Source organism: Canis aureus, chromosome 22 (genome assembly GCF_053574225.1).
Source record: "Canis aureus isolate CA01 chromosome 22, VMU_Caureus_v.1.0, whole genome shotgun sequence".
Taxonomy (NCBI): Eukaryota; Metazoa; Chordata; class Mammalia; order Carnivora; family Canidae; genus Canis; species Canis aureus.
In genome coordinates this window covers 12,739,027-12,756,559 of record NC_135632.1, presented here as the reverse complement: position 1 = coordinate 12,756,559, position 17,533 = coordinate 12,739,027, and the positions used below count along the sequence as shown (strand labels likewise).

The following is a 17,533-nucleotide window of genomic DNA, read 5'->3' as shown; positions in this document are numbered from 1 at the left end:
ATAGGTTCAAATTTCAACTGTCTTGAAAGGTTCTGGACATCTGTTTTGCAAACCAATGCCAGTATTTTAAAAACACTTAATAGAAAAAAAATTTAATTTGAAGTACCTGGAGCAATTTCAATTATTTAGTGAGCATTGCTAAATGATTTCTTCTGAGAGATTGGGGCATTTATAAGAAATGAAAGAAGAAAAAGAATAGAAGAAAGATAGAAACTAAAAAAAAAGAAGCAGATATTACTATTGCAAACAATTTATAAAACGTGAAATAGCCAATTCTAATGCCTGATACTTAATCCATATACCTGATAGTTATAAAAATTAATATAGTAAAAAACTTTTAACTGACACATCCCTTTTACAAACTTGAAATCCCACAGTTAAAGAATTTCAAATGCCTGTCAAAATAGTGAAAATGGTATATGTAACCACTCTTAGATTTACATGGCAGGTTGTCTAAACTATTCCAAGGTGTGTGCCTCTAACTATGCTTTCTTATTCTTTCTTCAATCTCATTTATGTTTTAGAGAGCTACTAATGATATTTGGTAATTATGGATAATTGATGAGAAAGATGCTGAGGTAATCACTCAGGCCAGAGGTAAAAAGACCTCACTTCCCTATGTCACTGTGGTCTTCTCTTTATCACACCTGAGTCTTTATTTTGCTTTTGGCCTCTTTTTTTTTTTAAAGATTTTATTTATTTATGACAGACAGAGGGGGAAGTGGAGACATAGGCAGAGGGAGAAGCAGGTCCCTAATGAGGATCCTGGTGCAGGACTTGATCCCAGGATCCTGGGATCAGGGTTGGAGCCAAAGGCAGGTGCTCAACCATTGAGCCACCAGATGTCTTGCCTTTGGCCTCTTAATAGCAGTTCATACCACTGTTGAAAGTAAGCATTTTATTTGAATACAAATTACCTTGAATTATGAGAAGCATCATGAAATGACCTCTGTTCTCTCACATCCCCAGCACAGAAAGTGAACTTCTAAGTCCCTGAGTCTGTGCCACTGACCCCATGTCAGGTGATGCCTTGGAAGATCCAGCAAGGCACAGTTGAGCTGGCTGCTAGCCACGGTTTTGTCTGGCTATGTGGACCATTGCACTTACAACAAGTATGTGTCTTTTATACTGCTCTTCACTTTTGTATTTCCTTCGATTTTTAAAGTACAATTCTTCTACTTTGTGTCTTAGAAAAGGAGATACGAATTTCAGGATGTCAAATCACTACAAAAGTGAAGAAAAACCTTACTTGAGACATGAAGGCTGGAATAAAAGTGAATGAACTCACTTCAAGTTGTCTCATTTGGGTATGAGTGTAATTTTTTAGAACAAGGGGAAATATTTGAAGTGAGAAGAAAATGCTAAGTCAATTCAATTGCTGATGGCATGAAAATGCATTGGCTGAGCAATGAGGTGGAAACATATGCAATTTTGTGGATGCCTGGTCAGAAAATACCTATGCCTCCAAAGTTTAAAGTCTAAACCAAGCAATGAATTTCAGCATAGGTGCTTGAGTCAATAAAGGAATGGTGTGATTGCTTCCAAAAGGGAAATTGTTGGCTTCGTGTTAGCATTTAAGAGAAAACTTGAAGCACAGCTCTAGAAGTAGCTAAGATTTTTTTCAGAAAATTTTGTTTAGGTCATTGAAAGAGAAGGCAACTATTTTATTTACATTTAAAACTGATGAAAGAGGACTTTGGGAAAGCCAGGACTCTGGCAAAACTACATTACATTATCAAGGAAGGAAAAAAGCATTGCTGTTTACAGAGCACATACACAGGACCTTGTTTACAGGAGCTCAGCAATGCAACTTCATTGAAAGAGAAGAGTATGGAATCAGGAAAAAAAAAAAAGAATCTCCATGAAGAGATGTGACTATTGTTTACTAATGGATTCCAAGTGCCTAGAACAATCCTTGATATGTAGCAGGTATGTAGCACTTACTGTAGCATTTACTGTAGCTCAGTAAATGACCGTTAAGTGAAATTTGAAGCCTCAGCTAGTCTAGTCCATATTTAAAAAAAAAAATCATAGCAGCTTTATAGTGTTTCAGGTGATTATACTGTATGTTTCTAAAATATACATTTGTTTTTATTTTTGCCCTATTTTGTAAGTACTTTTTGGTATTTCTTGAGTTGGTATGGAATGACTTTGCAGACACTGAACCTGGCTGGGTTCATGACATGGTGTCTGAGGAAGGAAAAGGGATTAACTTGTGAATGCTATACTCACGACTGTCCTTTATAAAGCTGTTAAGTGTGTCTGCAACTATTCACTTTATTTTTTTCTTTCTCCATCTTCTTTTTCTCAGGGGCTTCTAAAGAAACCATCTTTATATTTCCTTTTAGGTTTCTTTCCCTTTATATCATTCAATTTGTTAGCTGAGACCTGCTGAACACCTATGCCCATCAACCAAAACAAACCAAAAAAAATTTTTTAAAGCCAGTAAAAAAATACTCTAATGATATTTAGGATACAATAATAGTCTTGAAGATGTACTAGAATATTGTAATGCGTATAGCAACATAATATAATAGCAGTGGCACTATCTTCTAACAACATTGAAAGTCACTGGATGGTACTTTAGACTCTAGAGATACCCATTTTATCTCCTCTGTTTCCCATTAAACTCCTCTGCCAGCAGTGGAATTGAAGCTACGTTTTCAAAATTTCAACAATTGTATTTTGGTTTCATTTAGTTTTGTTATTGCAACCGTATATGAATCTATTTTAAAATTGGAGAACTATAGTAATTCAGCTACTTCCTTAACATATTTTGTGTAACTGCCAAGAAACCAAGGCATTTATTGCATTGTTTCTAAGGAATAAATGGACTTTGGATCACATTCTGCTTATAAATAAGGGGCTGCCAGTATATTTAATAAGAATGGAGTTTATACCAGATGCTACATGAGAAACATTAGATGGAAAATTATAGACCATGTGATTTTTGCTGGGCTAGATCTCTTAAGTAGAGAAATCTTGATTTGCTTCCTTCTTCTGTCACTGTTATTCTCAGTTAATTTTAGGTAAGGGTTTTTTTTTTTTTTTTTTTTTGGCAATTTCCTTGATTTCTGGAAACCCTGAATTTTAGAAATAACAAAGCATGTAGCTCTCTTTTCTCAGATTTATAGAGCTTTAAATTAAAAAAAAATCTTTCGAATTCAGCATACAAGTTAGATATTTCATTTTATTTCAAAGCAATATAGTCTCCTTATTTGCTGAATTAAGACTGGTTTTTATATTCTTTGAAAAAGAAATTAACTTTAAATAAAAAATTCTCATCAGAAAATTATCAATATTAGTTTAGACTTAATAATATAAGAGAATGTATATCTAATATATATTCTTCTATTGAATTATCAAATATATATATGTATATGTATTTTCAAAGGCATATTACTACTGATGCTCACAGATGGCCATGTTTTAAACTGCCCAACTTTTATAAACCAAGCAGGAGAGGATCTGGGCCGAACCCAGAGTGAAATTAATGTGTGAGTATTGAAAATAAATTATCAATCTCTGATCAGTGTTATGAATTTTTATCTTTATCTCTTTCCATTCACATTGATAATCAAGACCCTTCTATGGTATGAAAGTGACATAATAATTTTGAAATGATTACATTTCAGTATGTTAACACAAATATTTCTGTTTTTCTGTCTCCCTGAAATATGCCAGGTGTACCTTCCCTTTTAATGCCTTCAACCACTTTCTTGAACAAAAGCAGAGAGAATAAGAGCCCCTGGCCTTTGTGTGTTCTGTGTGTTTATGTGCTGAATGGTAGTCAACCGTATAAATGATAGCAGAAACCTCCTTTTGGAAGGTCTTTCATCTCTGACAGTTTATTGTAGCCGTCACGGTTAATTTTATTATTGGCACTCAGGCATAAACCTAGTGAAACTGCAGCTCCATAGTACATTTGCACCTAATGACTATCCTGGGAATTCACAGTTCTGTGATAAATAGCACCTTCCCCACTTTGATGACTCAGGGTGGCTTGATTTCTAAAGCACTAACACTGATGAACAATGGGCATTTCACAGTTTTGTTTATTTCCCTAAAGTAGATCAAAGTGGATTCGATTCACACTAAGCAGTGATTCATACTAAAGAGACCTGGAAGGATCACCTGACCAGAAGATTAGCAGGAGTCAAGAATGTGATGTGGTTGTCAAAAGCACGTGTGTTTTGGACTGTGTTAGTAGAGCCAGTACACTCGTCAAGTCACTGATCAGATCATTGGAGCCCGGGTCAGACAGAGCAGTGCCTCACTGTAGGAAAGGCATTGGCAATGTTTCCAAGATTGCTGAGGAATCTGGAATGAATGCAGCAACAGGAAGCTTTTCTTTAGGGAGCAAATTTACAGTCCATAATGTGAAATCCCTGAGAAGTGAGCAGAGAAAATGCACTTTCAAAACCATGCTTTTTCTGGCAAGTGAGTTGCTTGTTAGAAGCTAGATGTACCACTTCATTTACTGACTCCAAAGAAGTCTTAAGAGTTGATATACCCACCTTGTGACTTTGTTTACATATCAGGGGAAAAAAAAAAAAAGCTCACCTACCATGTATTATCCTCAATCAACATTTTAACACTGCCATAGCAAACTTTCTCAAGAGCTTGGAGAGACCAGAATGGAAAGACCAATGTGGAAGGTTTTTTCCCCCCAAATATTAACCTTTACAAAATGAAAAGGAATTTGAATTTAATGGCATAGAAGTCTACATACAAACCCCATGTGTGTCTTATGTCCACAAGTGCTGCTCAAACCTGAATGCTTCCAGGAGGAGAGCCCACACTGATCAAGAGAAAAACCTTTGGCATTTTCTGCTTTATAATTAACTATTAGATTTCTTGTAATTATTTACATTTTTTTGCTTTTTCATTGTTTTCTGTGATAAATATCAATTATAACTTTGCAGAAGTGGGGAGTGGGGCAGTTTAGAGTTTTCACACAATTGTGCTTTAACATTTCTTTAAGGTTTCTTATGCCTGCACCAAATTTTTTTCCTCATTTTTATCTAGTTAAAATTTCACTAGCTACAGTAATAATATAGTGACTTGATATAAAGTATTCAACATAAGCTCAATTATCCTCAAAAAGCATATATTTCCTGAACATATCAAGGAGTTTTTCTTCAGTATTTGAGATATCAGAATGGCTTCACTGGACAGTGTAATACTTGATGCTATATTTGGTACATTCTCACTAATATGTAGAACCTCATTTCTAATAAAAATTTAAGAATAACAAGACCAAGAAAGTAGATGGTGCTTTTAGATACACTTCTAATGAATTGGTCTTTTCAGATTACAGTTTGAATGTTATCTTTCTGTAAGTATACCTTTAGTTAGTGGAAAAAATACTCAGTGTATTAATAAATTAGCTTCAGAAATATGAGGGTGGCAAAATATTTTAGATGATTCAAAACACTTAGTGGAGCATCAAATTAACATTCTCTTGGTTTATAAAGGAACCATGAGTAAGTGCAGAGTGAAATTATTTCACCTAATAATGATACTGAATGCTATTTCTTTTGATTAAAGTTTAATCGTTTCCTATTTGACAGTTTGAAACAAGTGGGCATGGATTTTTCATTCTTTATTAACTCAGGCCTGATGAAATGACTTGCCTTATGCTAGAACCTATTCTACTTGAAAAAAAAAATGCATGTATAGTTGTGGTATATTGCCAGGAAGGTTATGGTAGCCAAACAGCCCACTTTCCCTCCATTTTCTGAACCAAATAGGAAAAAAATAGTGTTATATGACATAGATAATCACCAAGCATAAGACCTGTACAATGTTGTGGAAAATATATTTACCAGTAAAAAAATATAAAGAAGAACAATGGTAACTTGTGAATTATATTAGGCCATATGCATTCATTATAAATACATATGAATAACCAAATGAAATTTATCTTTAGGAATCCAAATATAACATTTATTTACTGGCATTATACTCAAAAAAAATTTCAATTAGGAAAATTAAAAAGATTTACTCGTTATGTATCCACAGTGATCAATAACAGGTCACCAATTTGTCTTTGCTGTAGTTTTTTTTCTTTCTTTGCTGTAGTTTTAGCATCACATTTGAGATAATAGGTTCACAGTGTGTCTGAGGGGTGGCCCCTTTAGAGTGATTTACATGATGGCATTACTATATGAAGTCTCTGTATGTAGCTCAGGGGCAGATTACTAGAGTAGATCTTTAGAAGTTGGCTAATCAGTTACTGACTCTAGGTGACTTATGTTACCAAATTCACAAGGAAATCGATCAGTTTACCTGGTTGCCTAGTAGTTAATTAAAATGAGAAATACAATTTTCATAGAGACCAGAGGAACTAGTGTTGCCGTAAGAAAGCCACATGGGAAGCCAAATTAAAGCCAGAATATTGCTTGCTTGATGAGCAGTCAGACCATGAGGAGCTTGTTGCATGATTAAAATAGCTCATAGTGCCAACTTAGTATAACCCAATGCATTTGCTGCTGTCATTAGGACTTGGCTGCCATAGGAGCCTACAGTTTGATTTTGATGTATTAATACGACCAATACTTTGCGTTGCAGCCAGCTTGTGAACTGGGAGCCACTCTGCTTCCTAGGGGTGGCTTTTGCTATGATTTTATTACCTCTCTTAGGAACAGATTAACTCTTAAAATATTGGAGGATCCTGCTGATATTCAGTAGCACAACATAGTGAAAAGAACACAGATACTTGGGTCAGATCATCCTGTGTTTGAATCCTGGCTCTACAGTTTACTATTCTCAGTTTTTAACCTCTTCAAGGTCGAGTTTTCAAATTTGTAAAATGGGAATCATAATCTCTGTTCTTGTTAGGATTAAACGTCATTGATAGCAGCTCGATAAACAATAGACAACATTGTGTGGTATTTAAGAGTATTGGGTTTGGAATCAGATAAACCTACCTTTGGTCCCAGATCTACCATTACTTTCTTCTCTTTCTAAATATGACAATAAAACTCCTGCCTCACAGAGTAGTTTTGAAATTAAATGAAATTTAAAAAAAAAAAAGCATTTCTCAATGCTTAATAAACGGTAGCTATCAATTTAAGTGATAGTACAGGGATCCTGGGTGGCTCAGTTGGTTAAGCATCCAACTCTTGGTTTCCACTCAGGCACAGGTCATGATCTCATGGGTTGTGATCAATCCCCAAGTTTGGTTCCCTGCCCAGCAGGAAGTCTGCTTGAAGATTCTCTCCCTCTGCCACTTCCACGCCCCTCAAATAAAGAAATCTTGAAAAAACTAAGCGATAGCACTATCGGTATTCTTTCCATTGCTAAACATTAACAACACTCTGTAATGAATATGTGTTAAACCATGATAAATTACAAACTAAGTACTCAAAGTTTTTCATGAGTGTTTTTCTTTGGTTTGAAAGTTTTCACTGTTCTTGTCAATTCATCTGCCAACAAGCTTAGGGGTTATTGAAAGTGATTACCCTTGAAATGTATGGATCTTTTTGAAAGGGACTCAGTCACCTCTCCTTGTTGAGCACAGCGTCCAAACTGTGCCAAGAAGGTGGCTAAGGCCTCAGTGACTGTAGACTCCAGAATTGTCCCCCTCACTACAGAAGCACTCATTCTGGATGAGGGGAATCTTCCATCTTGTTTTCAGGACTCTTTTTATTACTAGGATTGTTTAGAAAATGCTGATTTTCTTCAACAGCAGTCTGGCTATATCTTCTTGGAATAACCAGAAAACATTTCAAAAGGAAAAATGAGAATTTATATGTAGGGAAATATCTTTCAGAGAACAGATTATGGTGGTCACTCTTCATAAAACCTGAGATGAGACCAGAGAAATTAGGATGACATAGAACTTGCATATGTGACATTGTGTAACTGCTATAATTTGAAAATATGCTGAAATATGTCTATAATGCCTAATTATAATAATAAAAGGGAGACTTTGCTGTAGGCAACTGTACAAAATTAGAAAAATATTGAAAGAGAGAAGTATTTTCTAGCTTTGTGTCTCATGAAACCATAGGGTGTAGTGTGGTTGTTTAGTAGACACTGCAGAAGAGCAGTGGGAAGTAATTGTCAAGTGGCCACTGGAATTTGCCTGGAAAATTTCTGTAGGTGATTTCTGAGGTATTAAGTTAAATTCCAACCTAGCATTAAACAGAGTGTCTAAGAATTCTTGCAGTTATTAAAAACACTAGTGTACGAATTTCAAAAGGCTCAAATGCAAGTCCCAACTAAAATTCTGATTCCCCACTCCCTGCCACAAAGTTGCTTTCCTCATAGTTTTCCCATGTTAGTGGTGTCAGCCAAAAATCTTGTATTTATCAGAGACTTCTTTTTCTCACATCACAGATTCAATCTGTCAGGAATCTCTTTTAACTCTCCTTTCAAAATATATTCAGAATCCACCACTTCTTGCTCTCTCTGCTGCTATCACCCTGGTGTAAACCACCGTTCCCTCTCACTTTGATTATTGCCATAGCCTCAGAGTCTTTCTGCTTCTGTCTTTGTCTCTTAGAGTTTTTACTCTGCATAGTAGTGATCCTTTAAAACCTGTCAGATCATGCTACACAAAACATTGTTGATGGCTTCTCTTTCCAATCAAGCAAAAGCCAAAGTCCTGAAAATTACCTGCAAGATCCTCTATGATCTCATTCCCCATTACTTCTCTGCTTCATATCGTATTACTTTTTGTATGTTCACTTTAGTCCATCAACACTGAGTGCTCTTCTATTCTACTATCTACAAATCTGTCAATTCTAGATTATTGTCACCCAGAGAAAAATCACGGTGGAGTTAGATTTATAGATGTTAGAGTATAGAGTCGGTATTCTGGAAAATTAAAATAAAGATCTACAAAACCACAAATATTAACAGTCTGTGAATTTATAATTAATGACAGAATTCTAGACTATACAAAATGTAGCTGGGCTATTTGAAAAAGGTAATTTTAGAATATTTAGAGGAAATATGTTACAAACAAAATATTCTTATTAAAATGTTTTGATAAATGTTTCTGTTGGAAAATATTGTTGGAATGAAGCTATTAGCAATATTTGGGTAAATGGGTAGATTAATGAAATAGCAAAAGAAAATACTTGTGCACGGAATGGATATCTAAATTTGTAAGTGTGATGCTATGTAATAGCTCTAGTCTCCAAATTGTCCATATTCCTAATGAATGGACCATTATGTTAACTCAGTTTTATACTTTTAATTATCTCAGGTGTTGCTTTTCTATAATTCAAATACAATCATGGATATATATATATATATATACACACACACACACACACACACACATCTATATGATGCCTTCAAAATTTGATATGCTTTTTTATCTTTTATTTTTAACAAAAATGAAAACAGCTTTATTGTACTAGTTTGATGGTATACATAGCTCATTTTATGTACCAAAGAGAATATACCATTATTAGGAAGAAAGTAAAGATCACCTGAAATCCCAACACCTTGTGAAAAACCACCATGAACCTTTTAGTGGCTCTTTTAAATTCCATGTAGGAACTTACAGATTTATATTCTGACATATATACATACATGAAAATTTACACATACATGATAATATCACAAATACTACTTTTTTAAAAAAAGATTTTATTTATTTATTCATGAGAGACACAGAGAGAGAGAGAGGCAGAGATACAGGCAGAGGGAGAAGCAGGCTCCTTGCAGGGAGCCTGATGTGGGACTCCATCCTGGTCTCCAGGATCACACCCTGGGCCAAAGGCAGGCACTTAACTGCTGAGCCACCCAGAGATTCCCACAAATACTACTTTTATAATCACACCTTCATTCATTTTTTAGTTAATAAATCCTTCCTTCTCTCATCCAAATTTCCCTTACTCTACCTAAAGAATAGTAATAGCCTAGTGTGTATTCTATACTCTTCTTCATATTTATCTAAGTATTTAATCACAAAACACACAGTCATAAACAGATACTTTTGTCATTGCTATAAAAAAATAAAGTTGTACTCTTTCTTTGGCTTTTGCAGTTTGATCCACACATATTTGAAATCTCCAGGTGAGCCAGTAAAAACTTAATTTGTTCCTTTCTCTCTCTCTCTCTCTCTCGGGAAGATTTTATTTATTTGAGAGAGTGTGAGTGGAGGGAGGGGTAAAAAGGTGGGAGGGGAACAAGCAGACTCCACACTTAGTGCAGAGCTTGATGCAGGGCTCCATTTCACGATCCTGAGATCGTGACCTGAGTGGAAATCAAGAATCTGACACTTAACCGACTGAGCCACCCAGGTGCCCCTTAATTTATTCTTTTAAAATTCTGAATATTTCATAGTATAAATATACAATAATTACATAATTATTCACCAAATCCTCTATCACTTTGTATACCTTTTACCCTCAGCTTCTTTCCTGCCTTCATTAAAAATTTCACAAGAAACATACACGTGTATTCATGTTATGTTGTTTTTGTTTTTATGAAATAGATTCACAAAAGTGTGACTTCTGGCTTTGGACTTACCAAGTTGGAAGGTGGTGGAATTAGACCACTAAGAGAGAAGAATTGCAATGTAAAGATCCTTCCTATATACTTTCAAGATTTTATTTACCTATCATAGTGGGAAAAAAAGATAGTTGAGGCTATGAGAGAATTCTGAAAATATATCACCATGCATCATATCTAAGTAAAATATTGGAGAAAAGGCTGTACAAGACAAATGAGTCAGAACAGAGACCTCTGATAAGGTGAAGTAGAAAGGAAACTGTGGTGAATGATCAATCTTGTAACATGTATAGTTAATTCTAAATGGAAAGTGATAGAATGACTGTGAATGTCATGGTTAAGATATAAATAAAGATTGAGACAGAAGAGACATACCACAAGGAATACACTGAAACTAAAAGTCCTAAATTATTTCGGCAAAACTTAAGAGGAGGGTGGGGGAAATTATGATTACTAATATTTTTACACATGATGCAAATATTTTTCCCACTCTGTCATTTCCTTTTTAACTCTCTTTATAGAAATTTTATTTTGGTTGTCCAGTAGTTTTTAACATTTAAATGATCAAGCTTGTAATTGCTGTGTTTATTGATTCTGAAATAGGTCTTAAAAGATGTTATTTTCTACCCCATGACTACTATATTTCTTAAAATTACTCTGCTTTCCATTTTTAATTGTAAGTAACAAACTCATGGTTACCAGAAGGTTGGTGAGTAGGAGGATGGGGGAAATCTGTAATGGGGACTGAGGAGTACACATGTCCTTATGAGCACAGGTGTTGTATGGAACTATTGAATCAGTGTATTGTATGCCTGAGACAACTATAACACTGTATATTAACTAACTGAAATTAAAACTTAAGGGGTGCCTGGGTGGCTCAGTTGGTTAAGCGTCTGCCTTTGGCTCAGGTCGTGATCCAAGGGTCCTGAGATAGAGCCCCACATCAGGCTTCCTGCTCAGTGGGGAGACTGCTTCTCCCACTCCCACTGCTGTGCACGCTCTCTCTCTCTCTCTCTCTCTCTCTGTCAAATAAATAAATAAAATCTTAAAAAAAAAACTTAAAAAATTTCTGTTACCATGTAGAACTTTTTATTTAAACAATCACCACTTTAATGCAATTGGAAATTTAGTTGTATGTTTCTACTCATTTTTTTCCATAGAGAAGAAAATATGTATATGTATAAACAAATAGAGGAAATTAGGAAAAGATCAGTGAAGATGATCCTGAGAATTCTTTTTTTTTATTTTTATTTTTTTATTTATGATAGTCACACAGAGAGAGAGAGAGAGAGGCAGAGACATAGGGAGAGGGAGAAGCAGTCTCCATGCACTGGGAGCCCGACGTGGGATTCGATCCCAGGTCTCCAGGATCGCGCCCTGGGTCAAAGGCAGGCGCTAAACCACTGCGCCACCCAGGGATCCCCGATCCTGAGAATTCTTAAATGTCCAAGTGTTAGTTTATATAAAGGATTTTGGTGCAAAATTTTTTTTTGAATATTACTTCAAATATTTGAAAAACCACTAGTTGAGTTTAAGATTTCAAAGAATAGAACAAAGCTAACTGACCAGTTTTGATTTTGCTGTTATTAACACTACTGACAGGACCAAGAATGGAAAACCACAAAAGCAAAAGTAATGTAGGGCCTCAGCCGGATAATCAAGGCCTATAGTGTAGCAAGTAGTACTGATAGGATGGAGCTGTGATATGGTGTGATAAAAATGGCACGTTACCCCTATGATCTTCCTCCCCAAAACATATAACCTCTAATTAAAAAAAAAATCAGACAAATCCCAACTGAAGCACACTTGGAAAACATCTGACTAATACTTTTTCAAAACTGTCAAAGTCACCAAAACAAGAACAGTCTGAGAAGCTGTCACAGCCAAGAGGAGCCAAAAAGAGACTTGATGGCTAAAAGTAATGTGGTACCCTGGATGGGATCCTGAAAAAGAAAAAGGACAGTAGGTCAGAACAAAAACAAAACAAACAAAAACCAAACCCTAACAAAATCTGATGAAAGTATGAGTTTTGTAAATGATGGAGTATCAGTATTGGTTCATTAATTTTAATGTTTGTAATATAATGTAATGCAGTGTGAGATAGGGAAAATTGAATGCACTATCTGCACCTAGAAACCATTTTGTAAATTAAAAGCTGTTCTAAAATAAGTTTATTTAAAAATGTTGTAGGATTAGTTTGTGGAACTGGCCAATGTTATAATAAAGTATGAAAAGGAAACTTTGACTCCCCTTTAATGTCTTCAGTTTCCTTTGGGAAGGGTGGGCATTTGGTTAAGTGGGTAAAAATGTAGCAGCAGCTGTTTATTGCATTTACGTAAGCCAGATAAGCTCTGCTTTCAGTGAAAGTAAGAAGGAGAAATAACTGTGTTACTCTGATGAATAAAATAAGTGAATGCTCTTATTTTGAAATCAGGATGGAGCTCCTTTTTACCCACCTGCCTCTAACAAATAGAAAACACTAAAAGAAAGCAGAAGAATTTTAAGAGGTAATATGGGGCAGGGAAGATCTTTTTTTAAAAAAAGACCCAAACTTAGAAGCTGTTTTTTTTCCTGACTTTGATGTACTATCAAGTTGGTGACACAGATTGCTTAAGGAACATGATAGATTTCATAAGTTTAAACAGGTATTAAAATGATTTTCAGTGATATGTCATTTCAAAACTGAGTATTAGATACTACTACATAATCATTTCCTGGTGTATATTTCAAACTCAATACTCTGGAGCTGTGTACCAGGTTGTGTGCTATTCAGATGGATGTGAGCAATGTGAGAACTTTTTCCAGAAAAACTATAATTCAATTATTAATTAGACAACTGAATGAGGATTAGTTACATCTTGTGATGTATCCACAAACAGTATACCCATTTTATAAGTTTTCTTATAAAATGAGAATTGAGAGAACCAAAGTGAAAGACTTCAGGCAATATGAAGATGCTATATTATACCTTTAAGTTAATGCATTTTTATTTTTATTTTTTTTAATTTTTAATTTTTTTTTCTTTATTTATGATAGTCACACACAGAGAGAGAGAGAGAGAGAGAGAGGCAGAGACACAGGCAGAGGGAGAAGCAGGCTCCATGCACCGGGAGCCCGACGTGGGATTCGATCCCAGGTCTCCAGGATCGCGCCCTGGGCCAAAGGCAGGCGCCAAACCGCTGCGCCACCCAGGGATCCCGTTAATGCATTTTTAAATTTCTTACTGAGATAGACTATCCCAGTGATGTGCAACGCAGATTGTCTATAATACTACTGAGAAATAATTACATTCTTCACTACTTTCAGCAAACACATCCACCACAATTAAAACACTGGAAATGATATTTGTATTTTGCTTCCATTTTCTGGAATGATATTTGCATTTTGCTTCCATTTTCTGGAAATTAATATTAACCTCTTAATATTTAAGAAGAATGTGGTCATGTAGTCCAAGGAAAATGAATGCTAATATGTATTGTTTTTATGCCCCAAATGTCATTTATTTTTGATAATTCTATAGTCCCTTGTTGCTCTCTTTGGAGAGTTCAAGTTTATTTTCCTGTTGAAGTAAATTACTCTCTGGTAAAACACTTTAAAATTCTTTTTTTTTCTTTTAGTTAGGTCATTTCTTGTTTAAGATTATTTTTATTTTAAAATAAGCACATTTCTTTTTTTAAAATGTGCAAAATTACAGCTGATCCTTGCCTATATTTCTTTTGAAGTTCATGAGCCTCTATTTGTGTTTTTCAGAACTTGGAAAATACAATGACATCTGTGTTTATGAATTCCACAAAATATTTCGTAAAACTATAACACCTTTTGTTATAATTATGATGCCTTTTTTTTGGTTTTCCCAAGAGATAATTTTGATTTTAAATTGATAATTTAAAATAAAAATTTGGTATTTAGTTCTAATTGTGCATTGGAATAAACTCATTTCCTCTTTTGTTCACAGGTACATAAATGCATATGATGTTCGTATTTCATTATAAAACTAATGGCCTTCCTTAATTCAGGATACTTCATTGTCTTTATATCCAGTATCCACAGTAAAATTTTATTGTTAATTTTGTGTAGCAGCAACTCAATGCTTGTTTATACACTGTAAAACTTAGTAGCCATTGAGGTGTTTATTATCCATGAAGCTCATTTCACATCTCATCTATTATATGAATAAAAGGTGAAAATAATTACATTTTTTTCTAAAATGACATTGGTAGGACTGATTGTAAGGAAAAAAGGAAACTCGAACAGGTCAAATAAGTTTACAGATTATTTTCATTTTACTATTAATTTTTGAAAAGAAATACCAGTGAATTAGTGGAGAAAGCCAATATACCCAGACCATGAGCTCTAAGCTTGAAATGAAAATATTAGCAATGGGAGCTCCATGTAAGTGAAATGAAACTTCTTTAGTTTTCTGTCTGTAGAAATGTGGTCGTTACCTATGTTTAGGGCAGATCCAAGTTCTCTGAAGCCTGAAACTGACCAAATATGAGGTGAAAAGAGCAAAAGTGTAAAATGAACCATTGCTGGAGCTTTGGAGATTCAATTACATTTCATCTGAGCTCTTTCAAGGTAATTTACCAGAGTTGTATCCTGATGGCTTCCTAGATTTCCCTCCCTACCTAGAGTCTTCCACAAGTCCCTGTATCCTTGGTGATCAGAGATAGAAAGACTCCAAAATTTAAGCATCATTGTATTCAGGATAAATTTAACCTGTGCATGCTGATGATTTTTTGTGTGTTTTCCTGTGTCTCTACCTTTTGTGTTTCTAAACTTGCCTCCTCTGCTGTTTTTCTGGCCTGCCACCCAAGTGTGGGCCCCATTTGATCAACTTTATTTTTTCTACTAGTGCCAGATTTTCCATAAGTAAGGAAAAGAAAAATTGTTTCAGGAATTTGGCAAAAATATGGCATCTATATTTTTTATGGCATATGAGAATAACTGACATAATTCTTAAGTGACATTACTTCTCTTTTCAGTACACATAAAACATGACAATGTTCTCCTTCTGCAGTTGGGGAGTGGTGTACTCAGTTGGTAACCTGAACAACCCTAATGGCCATTGGGTAAATCAGCCACCCTAAGGAAACAGAGAGACTAGACACACAACCTGGGACTAGCTATTTGAAAGGGGATTTTTTCTTGAGCCGTTAGAAGTAAAAATGATTTTACAAATGCTTCTATGAGGCCCAGAGACCCAACCCAGCATTGTGACCAGCCTCCATTGTGGCTGGAGTGATTGAGGTAAGTGAACAATTTGGCCAGGTGAGGGAACTGGGAAGAGTTTCCCAGGTAAATGGAAGACTATATGGTAAGTCCTAAAGTTGGATGAAATTATGGTATTTTTAAGAGATGTTCAGCATTGTTGAATCACAAAGGATGAAGGTGAGGAAGAGAAAGATGATGATAGGTGTCAGGTGAGGCTGTGTCAGGACATTTTTATTTATCATAAGAATAATGGGAAGCCACTGAAAAATTTTAAGAAGTAAGTATGATCATAGTTTCATTTTAAGAAATATTTCAAGGTTGTAGAGAGGCAAAAGACTGGAAACATCAGGTTACAATATGTAAAAATTACTTTAAAACGTTTTAGGATAGCTGATACGATGTGATATATATATATACCAGTTAGTTGAGGCTCTATTTTTGGGCTTGATTACCAACACACCACTGAGGGTGCACAGTCAAAAGGATATCAGCTCACAATCTATCAGAAAAGGCCACAGCCACCTACCAAAAGCACTTCTCTAATCCTATGGCTCTCAACAACCAATTCTTTGCTAAGTAACATAGTGAGTGTTAGAAATATAGTGTTTATTGATGTAACCAAAGGTCTACTAATTAGCATGATGTAGAGAAAGAAAGAGATTATTAGTACTGAAAGATTGTCAAGACATGTAGAATGACTAAAGTACTTTAGACATTACCAAATGTTACCTGAACAGGATATAAAACTTTACCTCAGTATATCATTCCTTAAGGATGATACCTGAGGTTTGAATTCTGATTGATCCTACAAACCAAGCATTGGTTTAGGAATATTTCTGATTGCATTATGGTAACTAGAGGCAGTGGTTAAATTTTACCAAAGACTACGTATCTTTTAAATGTCTATAGTTTTGTCAGAATTTGGCCTGACTAAAGATTAATAGCAGATAATGAGGGAGGAGTTAATCTTTGCTCTCTGAAATTCTTTGACAGGTATTACTATCTATAAGAAAGAGCTTGGGCATTCTGAAGGGCCAGTGAGGATTAGGTCAGCCCACAGCAGACAGCATCAACTGACATATTCTCTGCTATTACATGAAGAATGAGAATGGCCTGAACAAGTAAGTTGGAGATTATGGCTGGGTTGACTTAAGAAATATATAGGAGATAAACTCAATAGAACGTGATAATGACAAATGAACAGTCTGAGGGGGAAGGAAGGAGAAAAATCATATATCTCTTTTGATCACTGGCAACTGGCTTGAGGAAGCTTCCATTCACTCAGAAAACAATAGTAGAAAAGCAGGTGTAGGAAAAGATGGTGAGTTCAGTTTTATAAATATGGAGTTTGAAGTGCCTGAAACATTCAAGCAGAATTTTCTAATGGTCAGTTAGATGTGCATATCTGGAACCATGCAGGATCTGTGCTGTGAGTAAGCTAAGGGACCCTTCTGAGGTAAAGGAAACAAAGCAGTAGAACCTATTATGGCTATCACCCAGCTAATGAACTGTGTTATTCTCGAGTCACAGATTTCTCTGATGTGGTAATACTTACTAGGAGAATATGAGATGTTATTCTGAGGTAACATCAGTGTGCAACTATACAATTTATTGTCACTGGTTAAAAATAAATTTTGTGAGAAATAATTGATATGCAGTCTCTGCAAGCTCCCAGTGTTCTGAGTCAATTTAACTAATTTTTACACAATCTAAACTATTCTTCCTGAGGCCTTTTCCCAAGGTTGAGCTAATTATACCTTGAGCTTCTTTACCTCTCAGAGTTGTTTATTTCATTGATGTGGGGTGCTTTTTTTTTTTTGTCTGTTATAGGCTACTAGTGTAA

General features: G+C 35.2%; 2 long non-coding RNA genes across 12 annotated transcripts in view; one reads left to right on the top strand and one right to left on the bottom strand.

Moving 5' to 3' along the window:
* Positions 1-13,377, top strand: part of LOC144293764 (uncharacterized) — a 147,985-nt gene extending 134,608 nt beyond the window's left edge. For 5 of the 11 annotated variants that reach the window (XR_013361033.1, XR_013361029.1, XR_013361031.1 and 2 more), the window contains 4 exons: positions 970-1,112; positions 1,192-1,929; positions 3,395-3,497; positions 4,070-4,635. This is a non-coding gene — a long non-coding RNA (uncharacterized LOC144293764). Of the gene's footprint in view, positions 1-969; positions 1,113-1,165; positions 1,930-3,394; positions 3,498-4,069; positions 4,636-10,009; positions 10,039-10,459 lie in introns of those variants that run through there. The other 6 variants (XR_013361030.1, XR_013361035.1, XR_013361034.1 and 3 more) reach the window with 6 other exon arrangements.
* LOC144293765 (uncharacterized) overlaps positions 3,832-17,533 on the bottom strand; it is a 30,531-nt gene continuing 16,829 nt past the window's right edge. Inside the window, exon 3 of the long non-coding RNA XR_013361037.1 lies at positions 3,832-4,388. This is a non-coding gene — a long non-coding RNA (uncharacterized LOC144293765). The remainder of the gene's footprint in view (positions 4,389-17,533) is intronic.